This window comes from Ctenocephalides felis, unplaced genomic scaffold, assembly GCF_003426905.1.
Source record: "Ctenocephalides felis isolate EL2017-DRISC unplaced genomic scaffold, ASM342690v1 CF-g0.4_SCAFFOLD_03570, whole genome shotgun sequence".
Classification (NCBI taxonomy): Eukaryota; Metazoa; Arthropoda; class Insecta; order Siphonaptera; family Pulicidae; genus Ctenocephalides; species Ctenocephalides felis.
In genome coordinates, this window is record NW_020539724.1 from 1,597,050 (window position 1) to 1,614,985 (window position 17,936).

At 29.8% G+C, this 17,936-nt stretch overlaps 1 protein-coding gene across 3 annotated transcripts in view; it reads right to left on the minus strand.

Annotated features, from left to right (window-relative positions):
• The window catches only part of LOC113382943 (homeobox protein Nkx-6.2), a 180,987-nt gene that overhangs the window by 142,228 nt on the left and 20,823 nt on the right, over nucleotides 1-17,936 (minus strand). For all 3 annotated transcript variants that reach the window (XM_026621200.1, XM_026621199.1, XM_026621201.1), the window contains one exon: nucleotides 13,202-13,288. The gene's annotated coding sequence lies outside the window, so the exon portion shown is untranslated. The remainder of the gene's footprint in view (nucleotides 1-13,201; nucleotides 13,289-17,936) is intronic.

Here is a 17,936-nt window from a genome sequence, read left to right on the forward strand (position 1 = left end):
CAAAAATCTTATTAATTACACTTTAATTTGTAATGAAAAATTCATCAAAACATCTGTATTTTTCAAATTTATTGGTACTTTCTCATGCTTTTAAAATTGGATTTTAAATTATTTTGCTTGCTTTCTTGAATAGATGAGAGATTATTAATTCTTTTAAAACATGATCATGTTAAAAAGTTTGTGAATCCTATATAGACGATTAAAAATGTTCCAAAATCTCGTATGTTGGAAATTCTAGCTCAGTTTATTTAGAATTGTTATCACAAAAAAGCGATTAATTTAATTAGTCGTAAATGCCTAAAACTATACGTGTTTAAATGTAAGTACTCATATTTCTTTTCCAAATAGTCAATCAAAATAAAAACGTAATATTTTGTATGAAGCTGTTATGAAGACGTTTTGGAAATAGATAGGTTCCATCACAACGCATCGTATCAATAACAAAATATATAGATTTTACTTTATTTTCACTAATTTTTACCAAATTACATGTTGAATTTTTTTTGATTAATTTTTTAATTGTGGAACTTGATATAAATGCATGTATGTGTGCTTAAATCCCCTTCTCTTCTTGAAAGATATTTAATTAAATATATATATATATATATATATATTTACATTCTGCTTAAATTAAGTGAAAAGCGTAATTTATTCAAAATTATTAAAATAATGAAAGAATTCACGTTTTAATTTTGTAGTACTGAAATGAAAATACTTTAAACATTTACTAGAATTAAATTATAGACTTACTAAAATTTATAACAATATAGGCCTTTAAAATGATAATATTACATATATATATATATATATATATATATATATATATATATATATATATATATATATATATATGTTCATATACATATGTTTGTCCTTTAAATTTTAATATTAAATTATTACTGTAATGACAAAATGGCACTCACATAAAACTCAAGTAAATCTTAATATTTAAATTAAATAATAATCCATGAAACCTGTTAAATTTATGCAAATCAAAAATGTAAATCACCTTTTCCAAGTACGAAGAAATCCGAATATAATATTTCGCAAGACCTCATATTATTATCAACTCGAATAATTTTGAATAAAAATTTCCGGCAAGTTTGGAATAAAGTTTATACACGGCTCCGGACGTGCCGAACATGGTTAAACTTTCCGGAAATGAAATTTAATGTCATGTCCCACGCAGCACGTGTTTCCGTCGCCCGTACTAACACCAGGAAAAGCGTACCTAGCAAGTACGGACGACGTTAGTTGCTTAAACTAATGTAATCTCGATAGTTTGCCGCCAGTTTCTTGTTTTTGGTCATATTTTCATGTTATAATCATGCCTGGAGAGGGATAATAATTTGCAATAATTATTACTGGCCATAGATGATATAATATTATGCCTTACTATATTAATAATTTACTAGCGCTATCCTAGAATTGAAGTTATATTTTATTAACATTTTGGGGACGGCTGTCCACCTCAGTGGACAAACATACTCTGTGAGGCACAGGCTAGTTTATAAACAATGACTCAGTTGCATCGAAAAGTTGAATAAATCACATATAGCAGTGATAAACAGTAGTATTTTTAGCCCTTTTCTTTGCTATATGGTCTTTTTTAATATTTAAAACGACCGAGCGCTTTTAAATATGGCAAAATGACTGGTAAATTTTGTGAATTAAGCAGTAGTGAAAATGAGTTTCAAATAGATATTCATGCAGACAAATTTTACGAAATTACTATTCGTAACGAAGATAGTGATGAATGTGATGACGATATTATCTAACCAACAAAAAGAAGAAGTTCGACAAATTAAATAAAGAGCGGAAAGACATTAGCGAATGTGCCGATTCTCCTTCAATAATCGAGTTTGACATACATCAACAAACACCCCGACTTCAAATACCAAGCAATATAAGACAACCAATAAATAATTTTACTGTATATTTTATAATTGAATTATTAGACAATATAATAGAAAAAACAAACCATTATGGCAACAAAAAAATGAACAAATATACTGACAAATAAGTAGCATATTCTAAATGCGAGAGACAGAAAAAAGGAATGTATTGTCTGTTCTGACAGAAAAGCACTAGGAGGAAGGCGGCGAACAACATTTTATTGTAAAACATGTCAAAATCAACCAGCTATGCATTTTGGAAATTGTTTTGAACGTCACCATTCTTTATAAAATGATCAAAAATAAATTAATATTATAAATGAATGTCCTTCGATGACCACAAATTTTTATCAAATTGCATAACATACACAATGAAATCAAGTTTACAGCTGGTACAGTAGATTGTTTTGAAATTTGTGCCGTCCCGTAAGTGTTAATATCTACAATTCATTTCTAATAGATTAATTATCATTGAACTGAAAAAATGAATACAATACGTTTGTTTTTACATTTTGGTGTCAAAGACGTAAGAATGACTAGAAACATGGAGTAAACTAGTAGCAAATCGGATTTTTTGGCAAAAATATTAACTTCTTCTTCGGAAAATTAAAAATTATTAGAAAGAATTTACAATTGACTTATCTGTAATATGAACAATCACCCTAAAATTTTTGATTTGATTCTGCAAGGTAATTCATGAAATTTAATACATTAACCCGCCCCTGATAAAAAAATCTCCAATCTAAAACTTCGAAATCGCAGCCACCCAAACCATCGCCTTTCATAAAAGTATTGAACATTCTATATTCATTTCATTTCTGATTCCTCGTTTTATATTTAACTATAGTCGCATATATAAGCGTCTCCCAGTCAAAAAAAAGTTCATAAGTTCGTTACTCCATCTTTTTCCCTCTTACTAAAAATGATATTCGAATTTTATTCCAAGGGGAAATCGAAAAGTCTCGGAAGGGAAATTGAAAAGAACGATTTTCAATATTTAATTTCTGCATGATTTACGATTGCGCTTATTGTACTTAAGAACATTCAGTAGTCATAAAGAATCGACTTTTGAAAAATATAAGAGTTTTTTGTTTTCATTTCAGTCGGGTGCGAGTAAGAAATGAAGTTAATTACTTACAATAATCTATAATGAAAACTTGATATGAAAATATAAATCAAGGGTAGTGATTTATAAAAATCAATTAGGTAATGAATTATTTTATCAAACTGATACACTTAATTACTAGTAGCACAAGGCATCGTGCCAGAAGGCAAATTCCTGGAACTTGCCATACAGTAATGCCTTTTTTGCAAGCTTCAAACTTTGAAAAAAATTAATTTGTAAATTTAGAAAAAATGGACTTTTTGAAAAAATTGAATTTTCTTTATATTTTGAAAATTTTGGAAAATTTTGACACAACTTTGCAAAGCAATCGCACTGCGTAGCTGTTTTAGAGATAAAATATTTAAACAAATTTAACAGCGAAAATTTAACAGTTCTTCACTTCGTCGATACAAGTTAACGCTCCGTTATCTCAAAACATGAATAACCATTTAATTGAAGTCTGGACATGTCTTTGCCAAAAACTAATCAGCACCGCTCCCCATCAATAAGAATCGAATGTTCTTTGAATTACTCAAATCGGTTGATCTGTGTTCACGAAATCATCGATGAAAATTTCTATCCGCACATACACAAACTTTCAGTTTTTCTAACGGAAATGTATTCGTAAAGCATGTCACAATAATGCTCAGAAACTTTTGAAACGTAAAAATATATATATTTTTTTTGCGATTACTACAACTTACCAAAATGGAAGTTAACAAAAATTAAGTAGATTTTTTCCTATTTTTTATGTTTTTTTCAGAATATTTTTAGATTTTTCATTCACATCGATGTCCCAGCATCACCTGTACTGAACCCGCTCCTGTCCCCAAATCGTGTGAGTAAGAAGGGAGCAACTCCGTCATGAATGTCGTCGACATGCGGTGAGACCGTAAACTTTTATTTGTTTCATTTATTTTAATGTTATTTTTTCGTCAAGGAACTCTTATACGCACACAGAAAGAAAAGGACGAAATGCTTCAGCCGATTTCGGTTACCAAGCAAAATAAGTGAACTAGGTGTGATTGGCATCTTCATCTGAGGCAAGTTGCATAAACTTTGTTACATGTGCTAGTAATAGACTTGTTCAATAAGAATTCAATATATTAATTTAGGATTGTCAAAAATAACGACAGAACACTAGCGCCCAATTTCGATTTCAATTTCGATTGAGCTAATTAATTTGGTTAACACAAGAAATTTACTAAAGAAAAAGTTTATTTGAATAAAAAGTATCCCTGTGATTCTTAAAAATATAAACCGTACACCTGTGAGGTAAACACTATTAAAAATCACCCTTCTACACCAATAATGTTTTTTACGACAACGAATGAGTTATTTTTATTGATGTCAGAGTTACAACTCATATATACCTTGTCAATAAACCTGCAAAGGTTAGGCTCTGTTATCATGAACCAACAAATGGAATATATTATTTATATTATTGAAAAAATGTAATAGCAACAATACGTTTTTAAAATGTCATTACCAAACAACAAATTCATTATCTTTCTATTGACGACAAGTAAACCCATACGATCATATGCATACATAAATAGCCAACCTGCTTTTTTCTAAGGTTCGTCTATGCCATAAAATTTCATTGCAGTTAAAAAATATTTTGAATTCAGACTAATAAAATGTGAAACTATTTTTTTAATTAATATTATTAAAATTCATAAATATCAAGTATTTTATAAAACATAATTCACGTGTTCATGAGCACACAACCTTGAATAACTATCAAATGTTTCAAGACGAGTTCCAATCGCACAGGAAAAAGACGTATTGTTAATTAGAAACAAAATTTCAAGTTTTATGATTTAATGTAGTTTTTATGTCCTCAAAGATTTCGAATACAATGTCCTAAAAAGTCTATCATTTTTATTATTCTTCATGGTAATATAATGAAGATTGTTGAGATAGTGACCTGATCAAGACATTAAATAATGTTAATGACAGAAAATGATGGTCAAGTGTTATTTGTGGAACCAGACTTAGATTTATTAGCTTGTAATAAGTAAGGTAAGAATATTTTTTATATAATATATTGAGACAACTCTAATATATTTTGTTACTTTAAAATGAATCAAAATAATACAAATATTGGAGTCACGAACAAACACTATCGATAAGATTTATTCATTTTTTTTAATTATTGTTACAACAGCAACCAGAACTCTTACCATATATATGTTCTATAAGCTGTTTGGTCGATAGGATTGGAGTATATGCATTTTATTTAAAAGATTGATTTTATGGATTCATATGTCGAATTTTTCTGTACAAAGCACTATATATAATCACATACACTTCCCATTTCAAACGATCTATTTAACTTATTCCGCGTATGTCGATTTTGTGCTAAATCAAGTGTAACGTTGGGTGATATTTAAAAAAATAAAGGGTGAATACTATGATGGGATCATACAAAATGCAATATTATAAAAACCGCTTTTTATATATATCAAAAAGCAAAGGCTCATATGCGCGTGGAACCTCTTTTGCGCCGCCAGTACACACTATAAAATGCAAATTGGAAAAATATAAAAATAAATATATGATATCGATTTGTGGCCCTAATCCGATTTTTATATCGCAGCATCTCGCGACCATTTTAAATAATTTTCTAATAAAACTATGCGCAATGCCATTCGGGAATCGATTCCGTTTTCGTATACAAATAGAGTAGATAGAAATATAAAAATAATGACCAGAACACAATGCTTTTTGGTTATGATAAACGAATTTGATAAAAAGTGCATTTTTAATCCTTACTTGAAAAAATCGCATCATTTTGAAAAATGCGACATATGAATCCATGAAATCAATCTTTTAAATAAAACGCATATACTCCATCATATGCATTAAACAAATTTAATTTTTTGGACTATGATACAATTACTCGGCATATCTTATCGATAGTGTTCGTTTGTGACTCCAATATGTTTATTATTTTGATTCATTTTATAGTAACAAAATATATTAACGAGTTGTCTCAATATATTATAAAAAATGGCTTTACCTTACAATTACTCGGCATATCTTATCGATAGTGTTCGTTTGTGACTCCAATATGTTTATTATTTTGATTCATTTTATAGTAACAAAATATATTAACGAGTTGTCTCAATATATTATAAAAAATGGCTTTACCTTACTTATTACAAGCTAATAAATCTACATCTGGTTCCACAAATAACACTTGACCATCTTTTTCTGTCATTAACATTATTTAATGTCTTGAGCAGGTCACTATCTCAACAATCTTCATTATATTACCATGAAGAATACTAAAAATGATAGACTTTTTAGGACATTGTATTCGAAATCTTTGAGGACATAAAAACTACATTAAATCATAAAACTTGAAATTTTGTTTCTAATCAACAATATATCGCAACTTCAATGGATGCAAAAATATTTAATACGTTGGCAAAACATAAATTTTGATAGCAGATACAATAATTTGTATCTAACATTCGATTTGTATTTATGGGGAGACGAGCAGATTAGTTTTTGACAATGTCGACATTGTTTCAGAGATACGTAGCAAAAATTTTCGAGATTCAAAAGATTGGAGATTCAAAAAACATTTTATTTATATTGACGATATGCTAAATTGATTAAAATTTCAGGAAACGATCATTAGACATATGCGCTTCAAATTATTAGATATTTTATAGTAATTTTAATAATAAATATCAACTTAGTTTTCATTTCTAAGGGTTCCGTACCAACGTTCATCCTTTATACTGAGACGCGCTTCGATATTTTGGCTCAAGAAATTTCAATATATAAAAAAATCAAATTTTGAAAAAAAAAACATTTTTTCCAAAAAGTCAAACTTATAAAAAATAAATTTCTTGAAGATCTCAGTTTTAAAGCTTTTTTAAATTTTTATGGAAAGTTCCGACTATTGGCCTTAAGGCATCATGCCATGTACCAGTAACTTTTCTGACGTGTTTTTCTGAGCTCGGCGATTTTTACAATGGAAGAATTGAAAAGTCAAAGAATTTGTATTAAATTTTGCGTAAAAAATGAAATAAAGTGTTGCAAAGTGCAAAAATTCACCAGATATGGCTCCGTGTGACTTTTTCCTATTCCCAAAGTTGAAGAGACCCATGAAAGGACGGCGGTTTTCCTCGATTGAAGAAAATCGCTGAGAGTGCTCAAGGACATATCAAAAAGTGAATATCAAGGGTGCTTCGAAAATTGGAAAAAACGCTGGTATAAGTGTATTATATCTGGGGGGGACTACTTTGAAGGGGACCACATTAATGTAGACGAATAAATAAATATTTTTTTGAAAAAACGAAAATTCCGGGTACTTTTTGAACAGACCTCGTATATATATATCTATATATATATATATATATATATATATATATATATATATAACATCTAAAATCTAGATATTACTAATACCACCCTGTCTAATATTTTGTTAATGCCCCAAACATGCGGTACGATTGTTCGATCAGGGTGGAGAATCAGAAATATTTCCGCGATCGGTTATGTTTTTCCGTGTAGTACCTTTAGCTTTTATGTTTTTTGACATGAACGATATGGCATTGTTTTCTTTTTCGAGTTTTATTTACCACATTTTGAAAAAGGTTTTGTGTTTTACCTCAGACGATTCGGATCGTACAATCTCTGTAGTGTATCAGTGCAGGTGCAAAAGCTATGAAATGTAACGTAAGGTAATAATAAAACGAAGAGCTTTTGGGAAATGAAAAATCGAACCAGGAATTGGAGTCTATAATTATTGGATTTATATTAAAAAAAACTCTACAGGTTATACACATTGCTTAACTACTCTACACTGGTTATTTGTGTATTGCAATAATTAAATTTTCTTTATTAAAAATAAAATTAGTTTTGCATTGCATTTTGCCTTAAGGGGTTAGGGGTACTTGCAGGCACGAAAAAATGAGTGTTTTCAGTATTTTTTTTTGTTATTAAACGATGTTTTTCTACAAAAATATTAATACAGCATTATTATACAATGTTTTGACTTGATGTAACAAAAATTTTAGAAAAAAAAATCAATATTCCCAAAGTTATAGCTGTTTTTGTTGACCCTGTTTCGAAAAACGGTCCTGGCGGTGACCATCATAACTCCTTGGAGATTCATCTAAAATCAATCAAATTAAAAAAATAGTTTTATGAATAGTTAATCCCGGGCCGGATCGAAGGTTTGTATAAACATTATACTATATAAATTATACTCTCCTCCTATGATTTAAGAACAATGCTATACAAAACACAAAATCTTTTACTGAAATATTTAGCACTTTTTTGCAAGATTTAGTTTGAATACAACTCCTCAAAAATTTGACATTAATATATTGTTACTTCGTGACATCTACAAATCCATGTGGCAACTTTTATAAATAAAAAAAAACTTTGGATGAATGCAATTCCCCATGAGGGCCTATAATGTTTTTCTAAATCATGCAACTCTTTTTCGTATAATTTGATGTCGTGACAAATAATTTTCTGAATAGTTTTCTACTTTTCTCCTGCTGCAAGTTTTGTGCCATCATATCAGGTTGACGCAGGTGTCGAGTCTGCGTCCCGTATTCAAAATAAAACCCTTAAGCTTCAATTCGAGAGGAGATCACGCGTTTACCTCGCATTTTACTATCAGAACGAATGTCAGTTTTATAGTTATAGTTGTTGTTCGGTGCCCGAAACAACACAATTCTATGCTATGGTTATTTTTCCATGCTTGTACCACCTCCCTACACGATGTAAGATTTCTACAATCTTAGGAAAATTCACCAGATGAATTTGAAAATTCTTCAAAATCAATTTTGAACAAAGTTCTATGTGAAAATTAATTTAAAGAATTATTACGTTCTTTTAATGAAAAGTTAACTTGAAACTAGTAGTGCATGGCGTCGTGCCTTAAGACAAATTGCTGGAACTTCGCGTACACTAATGAAACAGTCTCTTTTTACTTGCTCACCTATCTACCTTTGTTTTTGCTTACTTCTCATTTATTTTGTCTACTAGTTTGCATGTCTACCTGCAGATGTGCTAATTAGTTTTTAGCAAAGGCAGATCCAACCGTTTCGGAGATACAAAGCAAAGAGCGCAGAAAATAGAAATCCGATTAATTAATCCGAGCAGAGCATGCGATTTGAATGATCTAAAAAATATTCAATTCGTATTGATGTGGAGACGTTGTGGTCAGATTTTGACAAAATCAGGTCTAGAGGTTTTGAAACTTTAAATAAAAAAACTTACTTTATTCAAATTAAATTCAACATTTACAGTGTACCCCAAACAACTCACAAAATCTCTCATACAACTATGTGAGAAAAATATATGTGGGATGACTTAAGAGCGATTTCGATATTCTATTTCGATGCAAAGTGACCGGTCGAAACGGACTTTGGAAAAGTCGAGCTATTTGTCTCCGGGGGTTTCGTTCGAATAAAAGGGGTTGGATTGAAAGATATTGGTATTTGGCCACCTTTTCAACCCTTATATCGCGCACTTGAGGGTTGTTTATGAAAAATATTCAATTCATCAAAGTCCTATGATAGAACGTTCAATAGTTACAAGCGTTCAATAGTTACAACCATTAAATTCATGAGGACTGTTCTATAATATCTATTCATCATGGAATCAAGATAATAATTTAAGTCTCAACATCACCAATTAAATAAATATTTTGCTGCAAAATTAATCTTGATTCCATGATGAATAGATATTATAGAACTGTCCTCATGAATTTAATGGTTTATAAATATTCTTATGTATCATAATATTTGAGTGACGTGACAGATGGCGCACGAATTTAGTTAATGTCACATTTTAGAAATAAATATATGAAACTTAATGCACATAAAAATTATTGTGCGCTCTATCTAAATGTTTATATAAAGAGCTAATACTATTAAAGAATCATTTTTTATTGATTTGGAAGCTTTTGCGCCCGTGGGAGCAAAGAAATTCGAAAATGTTCTTGTTAAGGACCACCCTAATATATATATATATATATATATATATATATAAATATATATATATATATATAAATATATATATATATATATATCATTTGTCATATTGTTTTATAGGGTTGACGCCAAACCAACAATACCATTCAATAATATTCATTTTCACAACATTGTTCCGATGTTTTCCAATACGACATGTATTAGAAACGGTTGTTTCAGACCATCGTTATTTATATGTAGAAGTCTATTGATTTATTTAGATTCAGGATAAGACATATTTCATAAATATTTATTATTTGAACATTGTGGTATTAATACGTTTTCTTATAGCTGAAGTGGAAATAAATCGACTATATTGATGAAGAAATTGTTATAAATTTGCTTAAAATTGCAAATACACATATAATCTTACTATATACAATTAATAATCTAGTGTCTCAAAAAATAATGAAGTAAGTAAAGAGCGACTGTCACAATACTGATATGATTTTAGCAATCTATAAAAATATAGAAGGTTTTAATTTAGAACATTTGGTTTTTTACTTGCGTTCTATTTGGTTTTTTATTACCGTTCGCTTTTATCAAAAATTGAATAAAATGAATATAAATTTCTAATGGCAATTTGTTGTATTTTTCCAACTGGAACAATATTGAAACAGAATTAACTGAAATCAGTTTGTCATTTCGAGGAATTATCCACGCAATACGAAGCTGAATCTAAAGCCCTCAATCGTGTTTGAATTTAAATTAACTTGGGAATAAATATGGATAACAAGGCTAAATTGGATATTTAAACGTAATCAACTTTTAAATCCGGCTCAAGCTGTTTGTGGTTACCGTGTTGGATATTATATGAACAAGAGTTAGATGTAGAAATAAATATAATAAAATTATACTAAATTGTATAAACCCATGCACTGATATTTTATTAACTTCCCGTAGGGTTAGCTATAGTAATGGGAAAAATTGAAACTGAAAATGACTGCATATTTTCACGTTTCAAGGCTTTCTGAACATTTTGGCATACTTCAGAAAAAATGAATATGTTTTGTGTGACCGCAATTTTTCATCCATCGTTCATATCAACAATTCACATAATAAAATTGTAATGTTCTTTTGTATATGTAACTTATAAAATTAAAACAGAAACCCCAAACGTAATGATGCTTTATAAATCTCTCATTACACAATTTGATGTTCAACAGGGGGTGGTTTAGATATCTTTAAAATCGTTTGTTTACCCTAAAGGGTTTGTCCGCACGCGACTGGCACGCGTCTTGGATAAATGTTAACATGGATGTTCACAAATAAGGTTTACATCGAATTAAAGGTTAAACCCATTATAATTGCACCCTGTATTACTTCCACCACTTCCCTAAATATATAAATATTAAAACCATCGTGCCTTAAGGCAAATTGCTGGAACTTCTCGTACCAGAATTAAATATTCAAGAAAAAAAATTAATGATCAATAAATATTCTTCAATGGTTAGTAACAATTATTTTAAATAATTTCAAAGAGATAATTATAATTACTATATGTTTATTTATTCGTTCATATAATATACAGTGACGAGGTTATGGCTCAAAACACTTAAAAATGTTTACATTAAAAAGAGATACCGAATGAATCCATCTGAGGATATATTTCGGACGATTGCAATAACGCATATAAAATATATATATTTTGAAATTTGAAAATTTTGAAATTTATTTGAACCTCGAAAGTGAACTTCAAAATTAGTACACATCTCAAGAAAATATCTATTAATGTGATATGCATATGTCTAATGATCAGATTAGACCGCCAAATATCTTTTTTTGTCTTTCCAAAAATTTAATCAATTTTTTATTTTGGAAAGACTAAGACAAAGTAAAATATTTTTTGAATCATTCAAATCGAGCCCTCTACTTCAAAAACTGATGTATCATTTATGGCACTTCCTGCTCCGTATCTACGAAACGGCTAGACCTGTCTTCGCCAAAAACTAATCAGCACATCTCCTTATCAGTAGTAATCGAATGTGTTTTGAATCATTTAAATCAGTTAATCCATGCGTCTGAGATTGCAGATGAAAAATTGTATCCATATATACATACATACACACACAAATCTATTTTTTCTAAAGTATGCCAAAATGTTCAGAAACCTTTGAAACGCGAAGATATGAAAAAATTTTCATTTTCGATTTTTTTGCGATTACTATAACTTACCCTAGTAAAAGTTGAAAATAGTACTTAGGGTACAAAGATTTGTCGAAAGTAACAATAAGAGAAATTATAGCAAGCATTTGAGGTTACAGCCGATTTTTCCAAAAATAGGATATCTTAATTGAAGTAACTAGACATTAGACGTAATTGTCATGTCAATGTCCTTTCTCATGGTCTTTGATTGCGAGATATTTAAACCTCAGAAAATACGATCTCGTGGTCTTTTCGAGCAAATCGTTCCATGTCAGATGTGTGTCTCCTTATCGCAAGGATGACGGCGCGAAATTCAAATCTTGCATCTGTGGCGGATTATTCGGCAACGATTGATGATCCTCAACGCGAACCTCCGACACGGCATACATCATGATGCTAATGGAGCGACTTTATATGGTTTATATGGAATTGTTGAGCAAATCTTTATTAATGATGAATATTTATGATGCGAAAGAATTGTAATGAAATGAAATAAAATCACGAGTTTTTAATGTCACTGCCATCAACGCATCACCCAACAATATCACCACCACAAAAATTTATAGGAGATAATGTCCGGCTATTCAAAACTGTTTCCATATATTTAAAATTTTATATCCAAACTTCCAGACTTGAAACGTAAGTACCATCCCCAATAAATAAATCAGGAAGAAAACTTTGCTACACAAATCCGCAAAAACTGCCCTTAAAATATGTGATTCGCGTACGTGCATTTAGAAAATTAGCATGCGAAGTGCACACATTTTTCTTTCGCAGGACTAATCAGTTTTCCGAATCCTTTTAGTCCTTGACAGGATTTTAGGCAGGAGCGGTTTCGGTAAGTGAAATTAACGACCTCTCTATGAAACCGCGCGACGATTTGTAACCGAATTACCGTCACTTGCGGAGATTGCGAAAGAGTCTGTTGATGTATTTTTAGAAAAGTATTTTGGGAAAAGCTCACACAAATTGAAAAATAGTTGTTTGTGGGAAAGTACAGACTTAAATTTTAAAAGCATGGTAATAAAATATATAAATCTGCTTACCGGGACAAAAAAACTGGTGTTTTTGGGGTTGCATGTCTTTCAATCTCGTGCAAGCTATGTTTTGGCTTTTTGGTCACTTTTATAAATCTGTAATAATAAATATCAGATTATGATTAGTATGAAAAATATCTATACTTATAATTAGTATCAGAAAAATGTCGAAAGCATGTTGCACAGGGTGTATAGTTTTAGAAAAATTTGTTTTATATGTGTACAATTTATTTAAGTACTATTGTATTTCTATTTGTATTATTGTTTATATATGATATTTATACTTCAATACATAATTAAGCCATTTGCAACATATTTCATACAAATTATTGATGTTCGATGTCATTGTATACAAAGGGCAACGCTAAAGGATTAATGGCAACTATTTGGTTCATATTCTTTATATTATACAATCGATAAATATTAATCATTTTCAGCTAGATATATTTAAAATTGGAAATTAAATGTAGGGCACATAGTTAACAATAATGTCAAGTAAGAATTATTTTAATACTCATATGCTTTCCTGGTTAAATTCGCTGAAAACTCGAAATATCGTCTGATGAAATACAATTAAATTTGTTTGGCCGCAAAATCTTAGCAGCTCGGATTTTGATAGAGGGTCCAAGTGATTCAATATACACATATATGTGCATAAAAACATTACCAGTATTCAAAAATGCAAAAACGGTGTGTATTAGCCTACATGCATTGATTTATATGTCTGTATACCCGTAGTTTAAAATTCATTCTACATAAAATTTATATAATTCGCAGTGCAAATAATCAACACATTAATCCTCATTATATCTCATGATTTAAATAAGCCACATTTAAAAAATATATCATAAAAGCAAGCTTCAGGCACGTACAAAATCGAGCAATAAAAATTAAAATAATCTGATTGTAAATATTGACCCCTCATCCGCATCCAATTTTAAATTGCGCTAAAATAATTTGTCAAACTAATTCTGGTAGTGAGCATCGAAATAAATTATAAATTTATTGGCCATCATAAACAAGCCATTCGCGAAAAGCGCGTTCGGAAATTAAATGCAATAAATCATTTCGCTGCGATAAATTGTGATATACACACAAATAAAAATGACAACCTACAAAATATCATTAATATAACGCTGTCGATATACTGATCGAATACTTTTCAATTTTCATATTATACCCGTGTTGTGCTATAACACGTACTGCAGCGCAAACAATAGTTCAATTATTTTAATTGAATTTGAAAATTTATAGATATGTCCCCGGCTTGGAAACAGAATAGGATGCGCGGGTAAATTCATACAATTAGGTCAAATAAATTATCTGCAAAATGGATTTATTAAACTATGTTTTAATTTCCGCAAGTGGATAAGTTGTGGATAAAGAAATAGTTAAACTAGATATATGTGTCATTTTTTGGCTTGCCAACTCGGATGCCACCATACCGGCAGCAAAATACCTCATAAAACCTGCAATGTACGAGTGCAAAGGATCTAATACGAGTACGAGTCTTATTTTACGAAAAAAACTGCAAAATATCTAACAATGCGTCAAATTGACGCTATTGCTTAATTATTCAAATAAAAGAATTAATTAACTTTCCTTAGGGTAAGTTATTATAATGTCCACCCCAATCGAAAATGAAACGAATGAACATTTTGGAAACATATCTTAGAAAAAATGGATGTGTGTGTTTGTATGGATATTATTTTTCATCCATGTTTTTGGGAACTTTGCGAAAAAAATGGATGTGTGTATGTATGGATATTATTTTTCATCCATGTTTTTGAAAGCACGGATTAACTGATCTAAATAATTCAAAAGTTCGATTCGAACTGACGGGGAGACTTTTTTTTATTGAATTTGACCAAGTGACAATTTAAATAAGTTTGATTTTACAACTTGATTAGCTTAGCAGAAAAGCAAGTTTTATAAGAAAGCAATAAAGCAGAGCCTACATAAGAATGCTGTTGCCCCCGAACCCTTCTTTAATAAAAAAAGTTATTTACATTAAAAATAATTCGTACAACCTGACTCAATTGATTTAATTTCGTCGCAAACAAATCTATAAATCTAATAAGTAACATAACTGCTAATGGAACCATTTGATACAGCAGTTCTCATATTTTTTTCTTTTTCATAATTCAATAACTAAGAGGGTTCGATCTTTTTGCGAGTAGTACGGGGCCGCTCTCCGACTATATATTAAAATTAATGTTTGACTTATTGTCAGGAGTTGAGAAGTGTTATGGACTATAGCCGAAACGGGGGTGTGAAATCATTCGGGGCGATTTTAAAAGAATCATTTTAGAAACAGGGGTTGGGAGAAATATATAATCTGTTATACCAGTAAACGCCCACTGGGAAATGAAATTTGATTCACTGTTTTTAAACAAAAGGATGGGCAGTCTTAATTTTGGCAGATTATTCATGGACAATAAAATTTTAGACTAAGATATAATTTTTCTCATGTAATGTATTTAATGTACTAAATAATATATATATATATATATATATATATATTATAAAAATGTTATAAGGAATGTTAAGAAGTTAATAGTAAATAATCATGTTACATAATGTGGAAATCATGCACTTTTACTTCTTCGGTTCAAGAACTCAAAAAAACGATTCAAATGAATCACCTGTATATAAACCAAAGCAAATTACGACCTTGCCAATATTAGATCTTTCAATAAATAATTTAAATTTCATCAATTATTTTATAGTTTGCATGCGACCAATAATCCCTCGTCAAATGACTTGAAAAATATTTTATTGAAATCGTATACTCTGTTTCGAAGAAAAATCTCATTCTTTCAAAAATTAAAGAACATTAATATCATTCAGCTAGCTGGCTGTCAATTTATTAATAATATGATTCTCAGAGAGCAAGAAATATAAAAAGTCATATTCCGTAATGCACAGTACCATATAATAGACAGAGAGTTGATATCAATATTGCATCAAACATTGTAAGTACTTTTAATTTATCGTGAAAATAATGACGCTTATATTTAAAATTATTAGTATTTTAGAAAATGAATCCTAAATTTTGTATGCAAAGAATCCTGATAAGATATATTAGAAATTTTATTTGCAAAGATCCTAACGAAACACAGTACCGTTAAAAATAAATACGAATAATCCAAAAGATGTTCCGAACATTTTTTGTATTTTATTACAAACAGCCTAAGAAAGTAACAGTAACAGCCCGACTAAAATTTAAAAAAAAATTAGAAAGTTAATGATTTCCCCAGAAAATCTTATATTTTATATTTCTGGATTCTAGTCATTCGAAGCGTTTTATGCCAAAAATGGAAAAAATATGTGCCTATATTTTATTATTCAAAACATTTTATGAAATTTTCTGATAGATTTAATAAGACATTAATTTCATAGGTGCAAATCTGATTGATTTTAAAATATAAACTAATGCTTTAACTATATAGTAGTCATTATTAACCTTACATAACAAACTATCAAAAATTTAAGAATTATTAAGTTCAAGAGAAAATCAGTTTCAATAATTAAACATTATTTAAAATAAATATAATGTCTTACTATTGCTTAAGAAATATAAGTTACAATTTTTATGAATAATATTTTCATTATAACTTATTTCTGTGTCAAAAAATAAAAAATTATTACTGAAAATGTTTGAGTTAAAAAGAGTTTGTTATAAACAATCATCTGATTTAGACTAATCTCTGTAACAAAAAAAATTTTTACCCGAAACAAGTTAATTGAATATCACCAAAATATTGGAACCTCCATGCCTATACTCTGGACGGTCAATATAATGAACATAAATAGTGATAATAGATAAGGATCTTTACACCAGCTCTCAGTTTACCGGTTTAATTAAACTTTAATATCAAACTTGATATAGCTGAAAGTTTCTGTCGCATTCGTATAAATCATGATTAACGCTTCAGATATTTTTTAATATTGGCGTAAAATTAATATTCATGGAGATGGCAGCTGTACGGTTATAAGTGGCGACATATTTCTTGTACGTAAATCAGGCGTTTCGGTTTTATTGGGCTCCGCAGGGACATGGTGCATGCAAACAACAGAAAAAGAAAGTTTTTGCACGTTCGACAGAGCTCGTTTGATATAAATTATAATTCGAGGATAAGAACTGAATTCGGAAAGTTTTGTTATTTATACTCGTGAAATTTTTATAATTACTCGAAACGAATAATTTTTGTTATGTTTGAAAATTGGGACAATTCTGCCGTAAAATAGACGAATGTTATGGTTACGCTGCTTTTTAACTTCCCGTAGGGTAAGTTGTTATTGTAATGGGCCGAAAATTGAAATTGAAAATTTTTACATTTCTCGACGTTTTGAAGGTTTCTGAACATTTTGGCATACCTCAGAAAAAATTGATGTGTGTGTGTATGTATGCAAGGATACAAATTTCCAGTCACGTTTTCAGGCGCACGGATTAACCGATTTGAATGGTTCAAAAAACTGATGATTCCTATTGATAGATAGATGAGCTGATTAGTTTTTGGCAAAGGCAGGTCCAGCAGTTACGGAGATAAAGAGCAAAGAGTGCAGAAAATAGATATCGAGTTTTTTTTAGAGAACGGAGCATGCGATTTGAACGATCTAAAGAACATTCAATTAGTAATGATTGGGAGAAGTGGTTATTAGTTTTAGGCAAAGGCAGGCCTAGCCATTTCGGAGATACAGAGCTAAATGTGCAAAAAATGGCAGTTTTTGAGAGAACTAA